At 35.4% G+C, this 16,956-nt stretch overlaps 1 non-coding gene across 1 annotated transcript; it reads left to right on the forward strand.

Annotated features, from left to right (window-relative positions):
• The first annotated feature begins 13,409 nt into the window (after positions 1–13,409).
• LOC129310214 (small nucleolar RNA R71) lies at positions 13,410–13,516 on the forward strand. Its single transcript, XR_008593052.1, has one exon. It is a non-coding gene; the product is annotated as a small nucleolar RNA R71 (small nucleolar RNA).
• Positions 13,517–16,956: the final 3,440 nt, after the last annotated feature.

The following is a 16,956-nucleotide window of genomic DNA, read 5'->3' on the forward strand; positions in this document are numbered from 1 at the left end:
CAGAACTTTAATTAATAGGGACATGTCCAACTTGTGAAATAGAAAGGGAGAACATGAAGAAGTGATTCTGGCATGGAGAAGAGAAGAGGCTATGCTAAGGTAAGTGATTTTGGGAGCAAGGACAATATTTTCTGACCTGTTACTTATCGAGTAAGTCTCGTATTTTCTTAACCTCCTATTCTACCCTATTTTCTCTTAGTTTTAACTAGAGAGAAATTAAATTTAGGAGTTTTAAGGAATAGATTTCTTACCTTATGGTAATAGAAAGGTTCTTTAGAACTAAACTACTACTTTGTGACTGGTTTAAGTTATAACGATAAAGTATTAAAGCTATAGGCAAGATTTGCCCCAATCTAAAGAGAGATTAGTAAGAGAAAATTTGGCGAGAAAGGTTAAAGTTGGTAATAAGGGGTAATTAGTGGTAATGTGCGTAATCGAGTGTGAATTATGGAAATGATAGTGATTGTGATAATTGAAACTTTTTGTCAATAGTGGAATTGACTTTGAATAGCAATTTTGTGTAGATTCTAGTGTGTGATGAGTAAATAAGCAGAGAGAAATTTAGGTAAGGAAGTTACATGGGTAAACCTTTTTATCAGACAGAAGGGTTAAGATAACTATATAGTTTATTATTTTTATTAACTATTATAACTGTGTAGAAGTAAAGCCAAAAGGAAAAATTGTTGTTTTATAAGTTTTATGCATGATTTGTTATTCAAAATGATTTTAGCATGAACATTGATTTGTGAAATGAAATCTAAAAGATTATTGATTTTAATTGATATATCTATACATATATGATATGTTGTTATTTGCTATGAAAATGTGGATGAGTAGTATAAATTGTGAAAAGAGCATGATCATAGAGGGTAGGAGTTCACCCAGTATATATGCGGATGTGTGTGTGTAGCGAAGTGAATGAAAAATTCATATGTCAAGCTAGTACTATAGAACACCTAGTGCAGCATTATATGGGCTGGTATGATAAGCAATCTAGTACAACATACTATAGAACTATTACTATAGAACATTCGAGCAGTCTGACAACTCTCTAGTACCCGTTAGGGTGTGGTTAAGAGTCAACGATGCCTCTATCACAAGTGTGTGAAAAGGGAAACTATAGTTTATAGGTGGGTTAGATTACCTTTGGCTGGGTATTTCTACCACCGAAAATGTACTTGGGATAACAAGTGGTTAATCCATGATAGCCTATGGTTTTGTATAAGGGAGCTTTGGAGGGTTGGTGGATAGATGATCATGCTAAGGTGTAAAAGTATTTGAAAAATGATTTATATGTGAAAGTGTTGATTTAGCTATAAGATACCACGTATATATGATATAGTATGATTTTCATTACTTTGGCATGGTTATTTGTGGTAATAAGCATTAAATGAACTATATTAGTTATTGAGATTTTTATCTCCACATGGTTATTCACATTTTTCAGGCTTCGGTACTATTAGGTCAAAGGGAAAGGACCTAAACTGAGTTGACTTCTCTTGCCTAAGCCTTTGTAAGAAATCATGTAATGATCTTGTAATTTGCTAGATGAAAATGTGTACAAGTTGCTATAGGATTCAGTATATGTTCATAAAGTTGTATTTGTGGTAGGTTTGATGATTTTGAGCTCCCTAGCCCTTGCTATATGTGGGAATGGTGAAATAATTGGATGGGCTAGTAGAGGAATGTATATGTGGCTAATGATGTTTGGTTTCAAATTGAGACGTTCAAGTGATAAATTTTGGCTTAAAACGGTCAAAATACACTCGAGTGTCCAATTTTTGATAGAAATATCGGATTGAAATGAAACCAATGTCATTAGTTAGATTTTGAAATAATCTTCATGCGGGCCCTTATACCATCTTAATCGGACCTCAGATGTAAAAGTGGCACATGTCTGGATTTCACACTAGAAATCTATAATTTGACAATAATTTCAGGTGTGTGCGCCGCGACGCATGTACCCACATGCCGCAATGCACGGCATAAAGCAAAAAACTGTGGCCTCTATGCCACATGCCACATTGCTTGTAGCATGAGCCACATGCCATAGTGTTTGTGGCACAAGCCACAACACACGGTGCCAAATATGACTAAATTTTGCTAAAATGCACATGTTTCTCCTATGAGTTTATAGATGCTTCTACCATGCAATAATTTACAACTCGAATATATCACTATATGATTTTAGAAATATTTTATTTTAGGATCCTAAGATTTTTAAAGTTTTCAAATTAAATGATTTTGAATTGATTAGGTTTGATTGTAATGGAGCACATGGTAATGTCAATTAGGGCATTATAGAAGATACAGTTCATGTAATCCACGAATACCATAGGCACATTTGTCTAATAGAATGGCGTAACTAAAACTTGTAATAGTTATATTAGATCCTAAAAGCTGTCATGGGTACATCATCTACATAAACTCTTAACAAATGATAACCTAACCTTAAATCTATCTTGGAAAAGCTAGAGGTATTAGTTAATTGATCCATCAAATCATCAATCTTAGATAACAAATACTTGTTCTTTATAGTGACCTTATTCAATTTCTTGTAATCAATGTAGAGTCACAAGCTGCCATCCTTATTCTTTACAAATAATGTTGACAATCCTCAAGGTAATACACTCAGTCTAATAAAACCCTTCTCTAGAAATTTCTCAATTTGCTCATTCAATTTTACCAACTTGGAGGTGACATTTAGTAAGGAGCCTTCAAAATAGGTTCTATTCCTAGTACCAAATTTATAGAAAATTTAACTTCCCGCTCTGGATGTGTAAAGCCTGAATCTCACAATCAGCTTTACCATTCCACACCACACCATCACAAATCAAAATCACAATAATATCAAAATAATAGCCCTTTATTTGTTTTCAAATCATGGAATCTCAACTTCTTATAACATATATTGAAATAAGAGGGCTAGCGGAAGCATAAACATAGCTAAAATGAATCAACAGCATGACAACTAATTCTAGAAATGGGCAATGCACCGTGGTGTATACCACATATGCCGCGACATGTGGTACAGAGCAGCCTGCCTTATTTTTATCTATGTTATGTGTAATATTCTCACTCCACTAAACCCTATTAACCAATAAAACTCATAATCAAAAGATTCACTAAAAAGTGATTACTAAGGTTTCATACAAAAGCAAGATATCTCAAGTTTTCTAAATAACAATGAGTTTAAATTAATCAAAATCTTTTATATCAAAGTAAAGTAAGTTTTAGAAGCATGGGATACCTTGAAGGAGTGAAAGAAATCAAAAACAAGTGAAAAATGACTCTTATAATGTGTGACAGAGCAGTACGCCGTGGCTTGTGCACGCTGCATCGCAACATGTTACTCTCTGTGCCATGCACCGTGGCTCAAGTGCCATGTGCTGTAGTGTATTGCATGAAAATTCAACTAGTTTTGCTATCATTTGATAGCAGAATTAGGGAACTTCTAACGCGCCCTGATTCTCCCTCCGATGTCTAAATGATGTAATTTAGGTGTCTATGAAAATCTCTTTACATGAACTAGCTAATGGCATGGATTTTACTTTCAAAACAAGTCACACTGGGAAGTTGGACATCCAAATATATTTTAATCACTTTTCATAACTTTCACACAAAATGGGTGTCCAAAACCCTCAACAATTGCCAAAAGCTTTTCTTAACACCTGGACCATGTCCATTAGATCTAGGACTACTAGTACAATATGTCACAAGCACTAAAATAACAGTATAATAAAAATTCACTCCTCAACCTCATTTTACCAAAAATAGAGGGAGAGGTAAATTGTCATTGCATTTCACTTAAATCATTCAAAACATGTTCAAATATTTATTTCTACACTTGCACTAGTATTTTGGCCCTATAAACATATATATCTCAATATACACAAATACTCAAGGCCCAAAATACAAATCAAACATTTGCAACAAGAAAATAGTGTAGGTGAGATGACATGCAATCTAGAATTAGCAAACATATACTATTACACAAAATAAACTAAGGTAGAGACATACAAAAAGGAATATGATAATTCCAAGCCTCTTGAGCCTTATCTCTCTCTACACCAAAGCTAGAAGCCTAAAAAGTGTTAAATGAAAGGGTTGAGTCTAGCCACTCAGTAACTAAGGTAAAACCTACCCTATGCAGTTATATATCAATTATAAGACAAGCACATGCATAAAAAACCGAGTAAGTAAAACATACTCACACATATCATAATTTGTCATTTATCATTTAATAACATTTTGTCTCACATATACTAGGTACATTGTCACCATATTCTCATATATGTGACATGTCCCCTCATTTACATGACTTGCCACAACTCAACACGTGTGACATGTCATATATTTACTTAGGCAATGATTAACCACCTTATACCCCCCTTATTTCCTCAGACCGAAACTGTAGGCTATAACACTGATTAGGGCTCCGTTCGTGTGACTCAGCCAAAGATCACATGACTCACTCTCGGACCACAGCTTCCCCAATTCCTAAATCTCTGGGGTGTCTTATATCCTAAGCTATTCTCCTCATTGAACTGGTGGAGATAGCTCGGTTTTAGTCCCTCGAGAATCTATGGGACAGTTAATAGGAAATTAGTCGCTTATCCTCAAAATTACACTAAAGCTAACCCTAATGCAATATAGGGCCAACCCTAGGTCATCTCCCAAGGAATGGTTTTAAGTCTAATTGAAAGTTATCTAGTGAAATAAATCAACCAAAGTTTGTAGCTAATTATCTAAACTAATTACTTAATATGCAAGTAATTAAAATGCTAGTGAAAGTGAGTGAAATGAACTTCCCTTTTTACAATAATGGAACCCTAGAGATTAGTTGATTTTGGACTCATTATCTTCTCATGATTAGGCTAAGTTTAGCTTCCCTTTCCTCTTGACTAAAGCTGTCATGACTTAAGAAAATTATCCTAAGCCAATTAACCTAATTAGCTAACCTCCCTAGGTCTTAGATTAAAGTCCCTAGTTCAATTAACCAATTGGTGAAGACATTAGCCAAGTGATTCATTCAAAATCCTCTCTCAACAGCCATGGTCAAACACATAAATTGAGCAACCACAAGATTATGTCAAGCTACTCAACAACACAAGCATTAACACCACAAGATTATGCAATATTAACACAAGAAATTCACTAATTGAAAAACACAAGATTATGTGCCAAACAAAGAGTGGCAAAATTCAGTCATGGCTGTCCAAGGAAGAAATTAAATGAAACAATCCTCTCTCTTTACATCAACATCAAATTCAAATTAGAATTTATAAGCAAGATGATTAAACCCTAGATTAAGGAATCTAACCATCTAGTAAAAAGAGAAGAGGATAGAAACAAAAGAACTTAGCCAATTTGAAGCTCAAGACTCATCCTCCATCTTCATCTCTCTAGGATTCCACAAAGAAACTTAGCCAATCTTCATCTTCAAGAACCCTAGTGATTGCTTGTGAAGGCCAAACTCCATAGCTCTTGAATGATGGAAATGAGCTTCAATCCTTGTGAAAATGGAAGGGATGGAACGAAAATGAAGAGAGGAGAAGAATGGTATGAGTTTTGTGGAGGTTTGGTGGCTGAAAATGGAGGTTAGGGTGCTGGAAAATGAAGAACAAAAGAGAGAAAATGAAGAACACTATGAACAAGAGAGAGAGAATGTGGAAGATGAATGAGATATGTGTTGGATCCCATTTGAGACTTAAAATGGCGTGCTCCTTGGTGTCTCCCATCAGCTGAAGCTTAATTAAAATAAGGAAAAAGAAATTAAAATGTAAATGGGAGCCTTGTCACACTTGCAAGGTGGCAACTTCCTATTGGTTTGTAGATGATTCCAATGTGTGCCTAATTTCCCATGTGTCATCCACATCATTTTAGCTGATCTAATCCCTCAAAATAATCATAATTCACGTGCAAACCATCAGCCATTGTCCTCAAGGAGTGTTGACCTCAATTGCCCAATTGATGCACAAGTCACATGCCACCTATGTCACATAAATCACATAATTCAATTAAATAGCATATGATATAATAAAATCTAATTCATGTCCAGAATTAAATTCATAATTAGAAGGGAGAATTTATTAAATTAACCAATTTTAGGCTGCACAAAATTATATAAAAATTTTCACACAAAGGCAAACCAAAAACTAGGACAAACTAAGACACTTAAGAAAGTGTTGACTTTTTTATTTAATTACTCCCAAACTAAAATGAATTTTAAAAATATAATTTCACCATTCATCAACTGGACATAAAATGCACTTTGTCAATTTTTCTTGTACATTTTCTCAAAAGTTCATTTTTTGGACCAAAATGCCCCTAGTGCACTGATATTAGAAACTTAGGCAAAGTTCCAAATCTAATGCAATGTGTGCACTTGAAGGTGATAAATCATTAATAAAATGGTCCTAATTGACAAATAAAAGTGGGTAACAAATGTGTTCTATCAATTCCCCCACACTTAGCTTTTGCACTCCGGGCAAAATCAAGTGAAAAAGGCCCCAAAAGAAACTATAAGACAAAGAAATAAGAGAAAAACATTGTTTCAAGTCACTAAAATACTAGCTCATGAACTTCTACAAATTATCAATCAATGTGGCAATAATTACGAAAGAATTATGCACATCACAAACAAACCCTTACCAAGAATCAATGTCAAAGAGTAAGCCTCTCTAGGTTAAGTGTTTGCTCTCATCACTCAAAGTGTATAAGGTATTAAATTTCACTCAAAATTTCTTAGGATAAACCCTACTATGAATTTGTAACCCTTCTACTTCTCCATCACTAAATAGCACTTGCAATCAAGAATCAAATGGACTTTATTAGGTTGTGATATAGGTAATGAAAGGATGTCTAAGAAATGCATGTAGATAAAAAAAAAATAGGGTTAGCATCAAAATAATGCTAAATCAAGATATATCCCCTTAATATGCAAAGCATAACCTAACTCAATTGAGTGAACACCTTAACACAATGAGGATGGAAAGAAATGATAAGAAATAATAAAACAAATGGAATGGATGAGCTAGGCAACTTTTTATTTTTATTTTTATTTTTTTTCTTTCTTTTCTTTTTTTTCTTCTTTTTTTTTCTTTTTCTAGCAACTTTATTTCTTTTCTTTTTGACTATATTTTTTTTTTCAAATCTATCTTTGTTGTTTTTTTTTTTGGTTGCCCCTAACTCTTTGAAAACAATAGAAGTAATGGATAGAGAAATGATAATAGGCATCCACTCATTTGATCTAGGACATGCAATGAATATTAAAAAGACATATAAAAGTGTAACATGCATTCCTTGGGGAAAAATAGGGTGAATATTTTTTTTTTAGGAATCAAACCAAAGGCTCAAAGTGGCTAACAAAGGATAATAAATAATAATAGGTTGGCTATTTGGCTCTTGGCTATTTTTTATGAATGCCATCTCTCATCTCCTATCAAACAAGTGCAAGATATATGGTCTTAATTAAGAAGTGAAACAAATTCTAGAGGGTAACATCACTAAGGAATTAATCACACATGAGTGTTTAGCCTCTTCCATGAATGGGTAATATGCCACTCTAATCCATTAATTCAAGGTAAAAGAATGTTCACTTCACACCTATTCAATCCTAAAAATTACCACATCTCAAGAATCAAAATATCCATTCAAGAGCTAGGTAATTAAGTAACCTCAAACAAAACAAAACAAAGAAAAAAAAATTTTTTTGAATTTTTTTTTTGCAAAACCAAACAAACAAAACAAAATGTTTATTTCTCTCCCCCACACTTAAATCATGCATTGTCCTCAATGTATGTATAGACTAGTGATAAAATAAGGTGAGATCAATAATGAATGCATAACAAAAGTGTGGTGCAGATATTTTTTTTTTCAAACTAAAACACAAAACAAAGAAGTCAAATAAAGCAAATAAACTCTAATTTTCCTACTAGGTTCATCTCCCCCACACTTGAACTATACCTATCATTAAATATATCAATTAAAGGAAGGTAAAAGCTCAAGGTTAGAGAGATACAACCTTATCATGGTGGTTCAAAAACATGTTGAGAGAAGTCCTCCTCCTTTTGAAGTGATTTGGCATCTTTGTAGAGCTTGCATAGGTGACCATTGATTTGCATAGTGGAACCCGTGGCTTTATTCAAGAGTTGCAAAACCCCATAGGGAAACACCTTGGTCACTAGATATGGTCCCTCCCACTTAGACTTCAACTTGGCATGCTTATGAATAAACCTTGTTTGGAACAAGAGGACTTGATCTCCTTCTTGGAACTTTTTCCTCAAGATTAGCTTGTCATGAAGGATCCTTGTTTTCTCCTTATAGATTCTAGAAGACTCATAGGCATCCAACCTAAGCTCCTCAAGTTCTTGCATTTGAAGAAATCTCTCCTTAGCCGAAAGATGGAAATCCAAGTTTAGTTTCTTGATGGCCCAATAGGCCCTATGCTCTATCTCCACAGGGAGGTGGCAAGCCTTTCCATACACCAATCGAAAAGGAGACATGCCAATGGGAGTCTTATAAGCGGTCCGATAAGCCCACAAAGCATCCTCTAAGTGTAAAGACCAATCCTTCCTATTTGTGTTCACCACCTTGGTTAGGATTTTCTTGACTTCTCTATTTGATACTTCGGCTTGGCCATTAGTTTGGGGATGATATGGTGTAGAGATTTTGTGATGCACCCCATATTTAGCCAAGAGAGCCTTCATCATCTTATTGCAAAAGTGGGATCCTTGGTCACTTACCAAGGCCTTAGGAACTCCATACCTACAAAAAATATTAGATTTGAGAAACTTCAAAACAATCTTAGCATCACAAGTTCTAGTAGGAATGGCTTCAATCCACTTTGAAACATAATCAACACCAAGTAATATGTACTCAAAACTAAAGGATGGTGGAAAGGGACCCATGAAGTCAATGCCCCAAACATCAAAAATCTCACAAAATAAAATGGGTTGTTGAGGCATTTCATGTCTCTTACCCCAACTACTAACCTTTTGACATTTCAAGCATGCTTTACAAAATTCATAAGAGTCTTTAAACAAGCTAGGCCAATACAATCCACAATCTAAAACCTTCCTAGCTGTCTTATTTGAGCTAAAATGACCACCACATGCATGAGAGTGACAAAATTCAAGAACAGAAGGCACATCAACATCATCAACACACCTCCTAATCACTTTATCACTACAAATCTTCCACATCAAAGGTGGTTCCCAAATGTAAAATCTAGACTCTCTTTTCAATTTTTCAATGGCAAAACGTGAAGCACAAGGAGGCAAGACTCTACACTCAATATAGTTAGCAAAAGAGGCATACCATGGAGGCTTAGATGAAATGGCACACAATGCCTCATCAGGAAATGAATCACAAGGAATAGTAGGGTTAGAGTTTACCATAGTAGCTTTTAAATGAGGTAGTCTAGACAAATGATCCGCTACTTGATTGGTAGAACCACTCCTATCCCTTATCTCCACATCAAATTCTTGCATTAAGATCACCCATCGAATCAAGCGAGGCTTAGAATCTGTCTTCTTAAACAAGTACCTCACAGCAGCATGGTCAGTGTACACAACAACTTTAGAGTTAAGAAGATATGATCTAAATTTATCAAGTGCAAAAACAATAGCAAACAACTCTTTCTCAGTTGTGGTGTAATTAACCTGAGCTGAATCTAGGGTCCTAGATGCATAAGCAATCACATATGATAACTTGCCCTCTCTTTGACCAAGCATAGCTCCCACAGCAAAATTAGAAGCATCACATGACAACTCAAAAGGTAAAGACCAATTTGGGGCTTTAAGAATGGGAGGGGAAATGAGCATGCTTTTCAAAGTGTCAAAACTCCTTTTGCAAGCATCATCAAAAACAAAATCAACATCTTTTTGTAAGAGTTTAGACATAGGCAAAGCAATTTCACTAAACCCCTTTATAAATCTCCTATAAAAGCCTGCATGTCCCAAAAATGATCTCAAATCTTTCAAACAAACAGGATATGGCAAAGAAGCAATCACATCTACTTTGGCCTTATCCACCTCTATGCCATTGGAAGAAATCAAATGGCCTAAAACAATTCCTTTATCTACCATGAAATGGCATTTTTCAAAGTTAAGCACAAGCTTCTTTTCAATGCACCTACCAAGCACTTTATCTAAAGAATGCAAGCATGAATCAAAGGACTCACCATACACAGTAAAATCATCCATAAAGACTTCCATGCAATGTTCAATAAAATCACAAAATATGGACATCATGCATCTTTGAAAAGTACCAGGTGCATTGCAAAGACCAAAAGGCATCCTCCTATAGGCAAATGTACCAAAGGGGCATGTAAAGGTAGTCTTATCTTGGTCACTAGGAGCTATAGGAATCTGAAAATACCCACTAAACCCATCTAGGAAGCAATAATGGGACTTGGAAGCCAATCTCTCAAGCATTTGATCAATAAAAGGCAAAGGAAAATGGTCCTTCCTAGTCACATTATTGAGCTTCCTATAGTCTATGCACACTCTCCAAGCATTTTGAACTCTAGTTGGAACAAGCTCTCCTTTCTCATTTTTTACCACAGTAATCCCCCCTTTCTTAGGTACAACTTGGGTTGGAGACACCCACTCACTGTCAGCTATAGGATAGATGATCCCAGCACTAAGTAGCTTAACAACCTCTTTCTTTACCACATCTAAAATCAATGGGTTAAGTCTCCTTTGTGGTTGCCTAATGGGCTTAGCATTGTCCTCAAGAAAAATTTTATGTGTGCACACAATAGGGTCAATACCAGGAATGTCAGCCAAAGTCCAACCAATAGCATGTATGTTCTTTCTCAACACATCAAGTAATGCATTTTCTTCCTCAAGAGATAAAGAGTTAGAAATTATTACCGGAAGCTTCTCATTCTCAATGAGATATGCATACTTGAGATTGGATGGTAAAGGCTTCAACTCCAAGGTAGGTGGCTCTACACAAGAGGGAATGAGCTTCTTCAAGTCTAATTTGGTGGAATATTCCATGGTACTATCTTGTCTTTTAGGCTTCTCACTTGTTTTTGATTTCTCCTCTTCTTTCTTTACAGCCTCCCCCTTTTCTTGCAACTTGTCCTCAAGTGCTTGGACTTGAGCCACGGCCTCGACATGTGAAAGTGTAGAATTTTCCTCCAATAGCTTGGGAATCCTAAGAACATCAAGCTCGAGTGGAGAAAAACTCATAGATTCGGCCTTAATGGCTTTAGTACCTACAACACAAGAAGATATACCCTTCTCAAGCATTTCAAGATCAAGCATAGGAGATATTTTAAACAAATCATGAGAAGAAGTAGTTGCATCATTCAAGCATGCATCAATCTCTAAACAAATAGGACAACTACATCCATCAATACATGTAGTAGTAACAAGAGACAAATCATCATCAACATGTGAGAAAGAATCAAGCATGTGAGACTCACAAGCATCATGAAGCAATAACTCAATGGAACTTACACCTAACAAAGAATAATCCTCAAAAGGATGTTTCATTGCTTCATATATATTAAAAATAACATGATCCTCTCCACATTTCAAAATCAAACTACCTTTTTCCATGTCAATCAATGTACGGGCAGTCCTCATAAATGGCCTTCCTAAAATCAAAATATCATCCCCACTCCCTTCTTTTGACATATCAAGCACATAGAAATCCACAGGAAATAATAGACCTTTAACACAAACCAACAAGTCTTCTACTACTCCATGTGGTCTTCTAACACTTCTATCCGCTAATTGGCATATCATAGGTGTCTTATGCATGCAATCAAGACTCAAGGCATGATAAATTGAAAGAGGCATAACATTAATGGCTGCACCTAAGTCTATCAATGCATGAGAAAAATGTGTGTTGCCAATCTTGCATGGAATTGTGAAGGAACCGGGGTCCTCACATTTTATAGGGAGTTGAGGCTTCATGATAGCACTCACAGATGAGGGTAATTGTACCCTTGCATTAGGCCTAAATTTTCTTTTATTTGTACAACAATCTTTCAAAAATTTGGCATACTTAGGAAAGTTCTTAACTACATCCATCAAGGGTACATTAACATGAATCTTGTGGAAGAAATCATATACCTCTTGATCAAATTGTCCCTTTACTTGCTTAGGGACCACTTGTGCTTGTGGAAAAGGAAGCTTCTTCATAATCTCTTGACTTTGCTTTCCTTCTTCCTTCCTTGAACTCTCCTTTCTTGTTTCACTTTGCTCGGCCTCTCCCTCTTTTTCCTTACTAAACAACTCGGCCATAGTCCCCTTTTCCACCTTAGATGGTGGTTGCTCACATATGATCTCCTCAATGTTTTCATCCTCATCATCTCTACAAAAAGATGCATCATTAGGAGCAAAAGAAGAACTAGAAACATTAACATCAATTGAAGAATTTAAAGAGGGCTTCTCGGCCTTCCCTTGTCTTTTGTCTTCTTGTACTCTTTCTCCCAACTCCTTGCCACTCCTCAATGTGATAGCATTAAGATTAGCTTTAGGATTAGCAACGGTGTTGGATGGTAATGTAGAGGCTTGAGCATTGGCTGCACTTAATTGGTTAGCAAGCATATTCATTTGAGAAGTAAGGGCATCAATTTTAGAGTTCATGTTCTCACACTTGTTACCCATACTCTCTACCTTGTTCCCTAAGCCATCATACATGTTTTTATACAAAGAGTTCATTTCAATCAACTGCTTACGTAACACATTCACATCATTAGAAGAGTTCGAATTAGAAGAACTCTCAATTGGAACAAGCCTCCTATCACTATAAGAATTAGAAGAAGGTGTAAGAGAATTACCACTTGGATTGTAGCTTTGAGAAGAGCTACCTTGAGACAAATGAGGTGGAGGGTCACGGCCAAAGGTGTTTTGATAGGATCCTCTTTGTTGATTGTCTTGTAAAGCCACATTTGGATTTGAATAGGAGAAATTAGGATGGTCTCTCCATGAAGGGTTGTAAGTATTAGAATAAGCTCCTTGCCCTTGCCTCCCACCATAGGATTGTTTTCCATTGTAGATAGCATTTACTTGTTCAAACTTAATAGGACAATTGCTTTCTACATGCATAGGTGAGTCACAAAAAGTACAAGAATAAGGGACAAGTGCTTGAGAAGTACTTACATTGCTCACTTGAGATATTTGTGGAGCCAACATTCTCCCAATCTTGGCAGCTAGCAAGTCCACATATGAATCATTAAGAACTGAGGAACCTACCATATTCACATTTCTCTTTTCCCTTGTAGAGTATTGAGCACCACTTGAAGCCATCTTGTCAATTAGTTCCCAAGCCTTTAAGAAGTGAGAGTGAGGTCAATCAAGCATCCACCACTAGCGGCATCAATGTTAACTTTGTCTCTTGGAATCAAGCCCTCATAGAAATATTGGACTAAATTCTCACTAGAAATTTGATGGTGTGGGCATTTAGCCAAAAGGCCTTGGAATCTAGTCCAATACTCATAGAGACTCTCATCCTCTCCTTGTTGGACCCCATAGATTTGCTTTCTCAAATTGGTGACCTTGGAATTTGGAAAGAATTTATCTAAGAAGAGTCTTCTTAGCTCGGCCCATGTGCTCACTTTCACATAAGAAGGGTAGTTGAAATACCACTCCTTTGCTAAACCTTCAAGAGAAAATACAAAAGCCTTAGCTTGAACATCATCAACATTTACATGCATAGGCTTCATAGTATCACAAACCAATAGGAAAGTATGCAAAAACCTATGACAATCCTCTCCTGGTAACCCATGAAATTTAGGCAATGCATTAATCAAGGAGGATTTAATTTCAAATTGAACATTAGTAGGAGGAACATATAAGCCATAAGGATTATCATGCCAATTAGGTTGAGTTAATTGCCTAATGCTCCTCTCCTCTCTAGGGTTATGCAAGCCTTCAAATTCATTATTAACATGGCCATCATCATGCAAATTCTCATTCCCATTCCCATGGCCCTCATTATGCACATGCTCATGTCCTAAGATACCTTCCATTGTTGAATTACAAACCAAATGAGAATCAAGAATAGGTTGTGATCTTCTCAATCTAGAAATAGTTCTTTCAATTTCTGGATCTAATTCAACAAAAGAGGTATGTTTTCTTCGGGTCATGCACTAATCAAGCTCAAGAAAATTAAGAACAAAGAACAAGCTAAACTAAAATGCAAATCAACATGAAACAATTCAAAACACACAAAAGCAAGAGAAATAATTTTTTTTATTTTTTATTAAAACTCAATAGCAACAAAATGAAAAAAAAAATAACACCAAACAAGTAGAAAGAGAGTTAGAAATGCTCAATCAAGAAGCTTTGGCAATTCTGGAATTCGCACAGTAGGCTCTCTGGAGACAGTGAACTTGTGAATTTTCTATCAGCAAATCCACATGATAAATTCCCCTGAAACTTTTATGAGAAACACAAGAGATATACAGGAAAATTATATAAAACTTTTAGATTAAAAATCCTTCCCAATCGTTCCCAGAATTTTTCACAAGTTGGTCCTCAGTCTGGAGAAACAGGATTTCGTCCAGAAGACCTTCAGAGCTTCTAACAAACTTTCAAATAGGAAAATGGAAAATTGAAGAAAATCCTAAACACAAGAAAAAAAGATAAGACAGTGATAAGAAAAATGAAACTGGAATCAATCAATTTGAACGCACAAAGAGGAAGATATGCTAACTCAAAGTTGAAACAGGGTTTTGGAATCCTCTGTAATGGCTCCCTGGACCTTGTTAGATTGTAAAATTTCCACAGGACACTTCCCACGTCCAAAATTGACCAAACCAATTTTAAAGTGAAGCTAGGATATAGAGCTTTCAATGAAATAAATTTCAAGTTCAAATTCCCTCAGACTCATTCCCAGTTAATTTTTCAATTTCAGACAGAGACACTAGAAACAGAGTATTTCAGCTCTACACCAAACCAACGAAAATTGCACTAAATTTTTTTTTTTTTCAAAACAGAATAAAAACACTCAAAACACACAAAAAACACTAAAAAAACACAAAAAACAAATTTTTATAATTTTTCAAAAAATTTTTCAGGAACACTAAAAATGTAATTAAGTACTAAACAACCTTAGAATTAAACTTAAACCATTCCCCGGCAACGGCGCCAAAATTTTGATAGGAAATTAGTCGCTTATCCTCAAAATTACACTAAAGCTAACCCTAATGCAATATAGGGCCAACCCTAGGTCATCTCCCAAGGAATGGTTTTAAGTCTAATTGAAAGTTATCTAGTGAAATAAATCAACCAAAGTTTGTAGGAATTTAGTTATCTAGCTAATTATCTAAACTAATTACCTAATATGCAAGTAATTAAAATGCTAGTGAAAGTGAGTGAAATGAACTTCCCTTTTTACAATAATGGAACCCTAGAGATTAGTTGATTTTGGACTCATTATCTTCTCATGATTAGGCTAAGTTTAGCTTCCCTTTCCTCTTGACTAAAGCTGTCATGACTTAAGAAAATTATCCTAAGCCAATTAACCTAATTAGCTAACCTCCCTAGGTCTTAGATTAAAGTCCCTAGTTCAATTAACCAATTGGTGAAGACATTAGCCAAGTGATTCACTCAAAATCCTCTCTCAACAGCCATGGTCAAACACATAAATTGAGCAACCACAAGATTATGTCAAGCTACTCAACAACACAAGCATTAACACCACAAGATTATGCAATATTAACACAAGAAATTCACTAATTGAAAAACACAAGATTATGTGCCAAACAAAGAGTGGCAAAATTCAGTCATGGCTGTCCAAGGAAGAAATTAAATGAAACAATCTCTCTCTTTACATCAACATCAAATTCAAATTAGAATTTATAAGCTAAGATGATTAAACCCTAGATTAAGGAATCTAACCATCTAGTAAAAGAGAAGAGGATAGGAAACAAAAGAACTTAGCCAATTTGAAGCTCAAGACTCATCCTCCATCTTCATCTCTCTAGGATTCCACAAAGAAACTTAGCCAATCTTCATCTTCAAGAACCCTAGTGATTGCTTGTGAAGGCCAAACTCCATAGCTCTTGAATGATGGAAATGAGCTTCAATCCTTGTGAAAATGGAAGGGATGGAACGAAAATGAAGAGAGGAGAAGAATGGTATGAGTTTGTGGAGGTTTGGTGGCTGAAAATGGAGGTTAGGGTGCTGGAAAATGAAGAACAAAAGAGAGAAAATGAAGAACACTATGAACAAGAGAGAGAGAATGTGGAAGATGAATGAGATATGTGTTGGATCCCATTTGGGACTTAAAATGGCGTGCTCCTTGGTGTCTCCCATCAGCTGAAGCTTAATTAAAATAAGGAAAAAGAAATTAAAATGTAAATGGGAGCCTTGTCACACTTGCAAGGTGGCAACTTCCTATTGGTTTGTAGATGATTCCAATGTGTGCCTAATTCCCATGTGTCATCCACATCATTTTAGCTGATCTAATCCCTCAAAATAATCATAATTCACGTGCAAACCATCAGCCATTGTCCTCAAGGAGTGTTGACCTCAATTGCCCAATTGATGCACAAGTCACATGCCACCTATGTCACATAAATCACATAATTCAATTAAATAGCATATGATATAATAAAATCTAATTCATGTCCAGAATTAAATTCATAATTAGAAGGGAGAATTTATTAAATTAACCAAGTTTAGGCTGCACACAAAATTATATAAAAATTTCACACAAAGGCAAACCAAAAACTAGGACAAACTAAGACACTTAAGAAAGTGTTGATTTTTATTTAATTACTCCCAAACTAAAATGAATTTTAAAAATAATTTTCACCATTCATCAACTGGACATAAAATGCACTTTGTCAATTTTTTTGTACATTTTCTCAAAGTTCCTTTTGGACCAAATTGCCCCAGTGCACTGATCTTAGAAATTAGGCAAAGTTCCAAATCAATGCAATGTGTGCTTGAAGGTGATAAATCATTAATAAAATGGTCCTAA

This window comes from Prosopis cineraria, unplaced genomic scaffold, assembly GCF_029017545.1.
Source record: "Prosopis cineraria cultivar Desert tree isolate PC_DT_omini unplaced genomic scaffold, ASM2901754v1 PC4, whole genome shotgun sequence".
Classification (NCBI taxonomy): Eukaryota; Viridiplantae; Streptophyta; class Magnoliopsida; order Fabales; family Fabaceae; genus Prosopis; species Prosopis cineraria.